Genomic DNA, 6,364 nt, shown 5'->3' on the forward strand with positions numbered 1-6,364 from the left:
TCGAAAGCGCTGGAGACGCTGTAGTACATATGCCAGGCCAGTAGATGGTGCTGTTCTCACAGAATCTGCCCCTGCACAAACAGAGCTAGAAATTGTCAAATTGAGCGAAATGAGGCATGGCTAAAATGCATGATCTGTTTGGTATTTTGAAAAAGAAAAAAGTATAAATATGCCTTATATAGGTCCTACACTATATTATTCAAATATAGCATGATAGGTCCACTTTAATTGAAGCTGTATCGAACCAGGGTTTTTCATGAAAATTTGCATGAAACTAGGGATGCATTACGCTTCAGCACAGCGTAATGAGAGAGAGAACAACAAAGAGTAAACAATCATTTCTGAGCAGCAACACTTCCTATCATTAAAAACATAAACCAGATGTTCTGCTGGGTGGGTCTCAACACTGATTATGTAAACTTCCTAACTGTAATAAACAGCTTGGTCCCCATGCACCCAGCTACAAAACTGACACAATGATGGTGTTAATTTCTGTACATCACTTAAGTAACGCAGAGCCACTGTCAAAGAGGCGTCTCTCTGCGGGCCTCAGTGCAGCTGACGCCATTTTGTCACTAACTGTGATGTTGTACGAGTGTCACCAAACCAACTGTTAAAAGTTAAAACAACACTTAATCACATGTAACATAACAGGCATTGCTTTGTTAATAAAACACACAATGGGACTTTTGACCAATTCTCTGACTCTGTCCAACACATTTTAAACAGTTTCCAACTCAACAAGCAGGCATTGGGATACGCTTGATTATAACTCTAACCCTGAATCTAGATCAACAACTTAGAGAGTATTATCTGATTCTTGGTCACATGGGGGCAACAGAAAAAGCTTTAAACAGAACATAATATTCCCTAAATACTTGATAAGGCGAAAATGTTGCCCATGTACACATCCTGCAGACACTGAGCAATAATAGCATTCATTTGGTGTTGGATGTATGACTACATGGTGAATTTAGGTCAATATTCACTGTCCTTCGGCTTTGTTAGAGCCTCATACTTTACTCTGTGATTCAGTTAGCGTTCTTTAGCTGTAACTGTAGCTTTCCAGCAGTGAATTGCATCTTCAGTGGTGTTGTTGTTGTCTTACTGATTGATGTCTTGTAAGGCAGGACTAAAACAAATGGTGTTGTGTGTGACACCAGCTGTTTGAATCCAATATTTCCTCCAGCCACCTGGACCTCACATATGTCGAGCTAAACAGAAGAGCAGAGCGCATTGCCACACTACACATCTGTGAGACCATTAAATCAGCCTTGAAGGAAATAAGAAGTAAAATAAGAATGAGTTGACTTTTCCCCCGAGGGTTGTTGGAAAGCAATGTGACAAACTGAATTAGTGGAGCACTTTGTGTAACTACACCGGTGCGATTAAATGATGGCCATGCATCTTACAGATGTCTGTTTAAGTTTGATTTGATTTCTCTCTTTCTTAAACAGAAAACATTGAAACTACCATAAAATAAAAGACATACTGTAAAGGAATCAATATAAATACATTTTAAAGTCTCTCATGTGTCATTTAAAGACAGGTTTAGACACGTTAGCACAGCAGAAATGTGATGAAATAAAATCAAATGACTGAATCCTTGACAGTTACATTATCCATGTAAAGGCACATTAACAAATATTATATGCAGATATGAAACCATATATAGATATGAAATGTCAACCACTGCCATCAAAGGAAGAGAAATGTTTTTGGGATGGGTATTACTATTATTTATGGCTGTCAGAAATGTACATTCAATTATTTCCGAGGTAATTGTAAGGCACATCTCTTCAAAAGTATTTCAGTCGGAGAAGAGGTTATACCTGTCATGTTTATTCTCCCTTGCTACATTTTTCAATTTAGCAAACTAAAATATTGATGCACCAGCAACACCTTATCTTAATTACCAAAGCAGCTACAAATGGTTTGAATTAAAATAAATACCAACTGCAAATAAGTGTCAGCTTTAATACAACTCTGAATCACCTTTTTTTAAATAAATGAATATAGCCGCCTGCATACAAACAGGGCCGATAGCCAGGTGTGTCTCATTCAGCTGATTAGGTGAAAGCTACATATATTTTCCATTTATGGTTTCATCTCTCTCTTAATTAAAGGTTGTTTTGACTGAAAGCTGTAATCTGCAAAATGAATACAGACACATTTACAAATGGCATTTGATAGTTTTCACTATTTTCATCTCTGCAGGTTGACTTGATCGGGTAATGATGATTAGCTACACACGAAACACCTTGACCCCTAAAAGCTATTCAAGGAGCAATTGTGGAAAAGGAGTCTGAGCTCCTTGCGTTAGATTTTCTGAGCTGTTTTTGTTGCAGCTTTGAGGTTTCTGGTTGGCCCATTTTTTATATATATATCAAGGATGTTCATGTGCTCTCTGAAAAAAGACCTTTTCTCGCCAAAAGGTGTTGACACATTTGGCATTTTACACAAAAAAATGTTATTTTCTGCTGTGCTTTTCTGTAAAGGGACTGTTGCAGAATACTTAAGTAGTGGTTAAGGTCCAGCTGAACTACAGATAAGCTGCATTGACTTTTTGTATTTATTCATGCAGCAACCCACATTTTTGAGTGACAGGCTGTGGCTTTATAATCAAAACAGGACATGGGTTTAACATTCAGTGAAGAGGCATTATCATACACAAGGCAGTCTCATTAAGATCAAGATCAGTCTAACAATTAATTTCCTATACATTAAGAGGAGGCTGATAAACCAAAAATATCACACACATAACTTTTAATTAACAATAAAATATTATTTAAAGTAAAATACCAGCAAAGGACTTCCTAAAACCTCCTTTTAGTTTAGTTTCATTCTCATAGTAATGTGCATATCTCCAGAGTTGATATGAGTAACTCTCAAACCTAATCCGCCCTGACATCCAATTTCATCATTCTTCATTTCAAAATTGGGATTTTTAATTAATTTTAAGTCTGCTTCGTTGGTTCTACCAATCAAGGGTCCTGGATTTTATTACCCTGCAGTTTCACCACTCACCAGAAGTGGGGGCACTTCACCAAGAGAAAGGCGGTGTGATGATAAAGCTAAAGTGCTGCATCCTGTGTCAGGACCTTTATATATACAGTCTATGGTCAGGAGTCAGGACGCACTGATGATTTGTGAAGAACAGGATGTATAGGGTGTGTCTGTGTTTTGGGAGGTGAAGCATTTCAGAAGTCCCTGAATGACTTGCTGAATTGTAAAGGGCCCATAAGGACAGACGGATGTTTGGCCATGGATGAAGACTTACGGTAAATATTAGGCCTGATGGCACGATTCCCAAACATCACAGGATTTGGACGTTATTATTTCAGTGCTGTATCTTGTGTGGGTGGCGTTTTTATTTCACCTCTAACCTCCAACCGTGCCTCCGTCTGAAGGTTGGGTGATGAGATAAACAACTTGACTCTCAGGCTGCACACACCTCTATCCCCTCTGTCCCGTACATGACAAATGACTCTGCGGCACAGAGAATTATCACAGATGTCTACCTGCAAAAGACACCCGGAAGGCCGTCCCAGCAGAGCGATACGCACAGTCAGCAACAACCATTAAATTAATGGGACCACAATCTGTGTGTTTGTGAGCCTAGTTTATGATTGACCGTCAGCTGAGTAAATATTTGCCTCTTTTAAAGGTTTCTGAAGAGTGATGAAGCTACCCAGATCTGGGTTCATGCACTTTAGACCTTTAAAAATTAAGCCAAAAATGAGAATCAGTTATGAAACAGCTTGACATTTTGGGAAATACCTGTATTCACTTTTTTGCCGAGAGTTAGATAAGAAGATTTAGACCACTCTCATATCAGGTATACAGCCAGCAGCTGTTAAGCATGAAAAGTTATGCTTTATTCCAATAAATCTACCCATCCTCTCCGCTGATAAGTTTGTTTGAGATTGACAGGGCACTACATTTAGTTTGACATGCAATGACTGATAAATGATGACAGTCAAAACCGAATGTCATTTTGGTTTATTACAACAAGGTTACACACTTTTCCCTGCAAAAAATACTTTTCAGCAATAGCTCTGTGAAGTGAAGACTTTTGAAGGGGCCCCATAATGCTCATTTTCAGGTTTCATAATTGGCTCATTTGCACCGTTTAAGTTTATTTATTTATTTGTAATCATATACTTTCTTTTTAATGATTATTTTGTATGTTGTTTCCCTCTATGTCTTCTATGTTGAAAAAGAGAAGCATGATTTCCACCCCAAGGAAGTCTGTACTATTGCTTACACTTGTATGCTTCTTCCCAATGAAAATATTTGAAATATAACCAAATTGTAAAAATAGCATATACATGTAAAAGTTGCAGTTTTACAGGAGTATATATACAGAGTCAGATTAGCCGTTTCTCCACAGCTTTTATGCTAGGCTAACTATCTCTTGTGTAGCTTCATGTTTAGAAATAGAGTGGTATTAGTCTTATCTATCATATCAGCAAAAAAGCAAGCAAGTACATTTCCAAAAATGGTCAAACCATGCCTAAAGAGCTAAGAGGTTCATAACAACACACTTCCTCTAATCACTCCAGTCCACCCATTCTCCCCTCACTGCTCCCTATCTCCAAACACATGAATACGTATAGTTCTGGTGAGGAAATGCCGTGATAAGCGTAGCATGGCTGGAATGCAGAGACATTGAATAATTGGGGTCAACAGAGGGAAGACTGGTGGCTGATGTTTCTCATGGATGTGTCACAAATCAGTGCACTGCTCTTTACAGCTCCAGATACCCCCACAAACAATCATCTGAATCTATGAATCAGTTATTGTGTGTGTGTGCGTGTGTGTGTGACTGTGGGCTGAGATGGTGATAAGATATTATTGAGCTGTCAGGGATCAGCAGACAGTCTTTTCTATTTTATGGACTGTGTGAATTATGACCAAACAGTGAGTCCTTCCCAGCCATTCTTCATTGTCAGTCCTCAGAGTCTTGCAATGTAATAACATAAAATATAATGCATTAGATTATTTACAGATCATTTTGATGGGGGATTTCATGTAAAATTGATAAAGTACCCACTGCAGTCTTTTTGTCAACCGAGTGTGTAAGCTAATAACACTTTATGTATGGTTTTAAAGTGTCTTTGGTCTGAACTATTGCTTCACATTTTGTACACACAATGATGATGACTAGAGGATAAATCAAAAATGATTCTGATGATTCCCTGCCTTTTTAGCTAGAGGCAACATCACCGGGTCAGAATTTAAATTAGTCTGACACTTTGATGACCGAATACCTGCAGAACTAATGACTTTCCCATCAGCTGCACTTTGAGTTTAGTGTTAATTAGCAACTGTTGGCAGGATTGTTTACATGGGGAACATTACCTTCTAAAAACCAGCGTGTTGGTATCGTAGTTGTAAGCATGTCATTATTCTGCTTAAAGGAACGAGGCTGTAGAGAAATCATGCTTGATGTTTTTGACCTGGATTGTTCTGCAGACAGCTGGTCTATACTTCAATCTGGCATGGGGTTAAGATAATTCAGCTACTGTTGAGAGAAACAGCTTAATTGCAGACTTGAAACATTTAGTTTTGGGCGTTATAGTCAACAACATCCGGCAAAAACACCAGAAAACATAAACATCTCTCAATGCTACACCCTGTTTGGCACCAAGCCCATTTTAAAGATGAACTGGAATGACCTGACCATGTTCATCATAAGGAAGGTGCTCATTTCCACACTGTGCAATGCTGTAGCTCAGTGATGCCTTTTTGTAGTTTTTGGACAATGGAGCTCTTCTTCTGTACATCCAGCGTGGGCCTGCTTCAGGACGAGGCCCGTGGCTGGCTCCACATGATGGATGTGCCTCTCCTGCACCTCCATCTACTCTGTAGTCTGATGGGAGGCACACGAGCTCAAGGGGTGCACAGGGTAGTCTAACAATACAATGGGAGCAGTGCTAATGGGCTTGTGAGAGGGATTTTGGCTCAAATCAGGGCAAGGGAAATGCCCTTCTTTTCTTATACTGTCAAAAGTGCTCTTTAGACGGAGGTTCTGCACACTGAATGTTTTATGTATTGTCTACTTTTTACAGACCAGTAGGAAGCTGGCTTTATTTCATATATAGGTGCTTTCAGAAGTTGCATATGAACTTAAATAGTCTGTCTTCTGTAGTGAGTGATCTGTATTCCCGACCTATCACTCTTCAATTTTCATTCCATTTTCATAATATTTCATCATCCTCTTTTCTACCTTGGGATATAGCCCTAGGGAGCAATAAGCTGTATCTACTTTCCTTGTATCAGTTTTAAGGTCTCACAATATTGAACACTTTTGTAGCTGCAAGTGGAGCGTCTTTCCTTTGATATATTTCAAATGACCGTC

Source organism: Trematomus bernacchii, unplaced genomic scaffold (genome assembly GCF_902827165.1).
Source record: "Trematomus bernacchii unplaced genomic scaffold, fTreBer1.1, whole genome shotgun sequence".
Classification (NCBI taxonomy): Eukaryota; Metazoa; Chordata; class Actinopteri; order Perciformes; family Nototheniidae; genus Trematomus; species Trematomus bernacchii.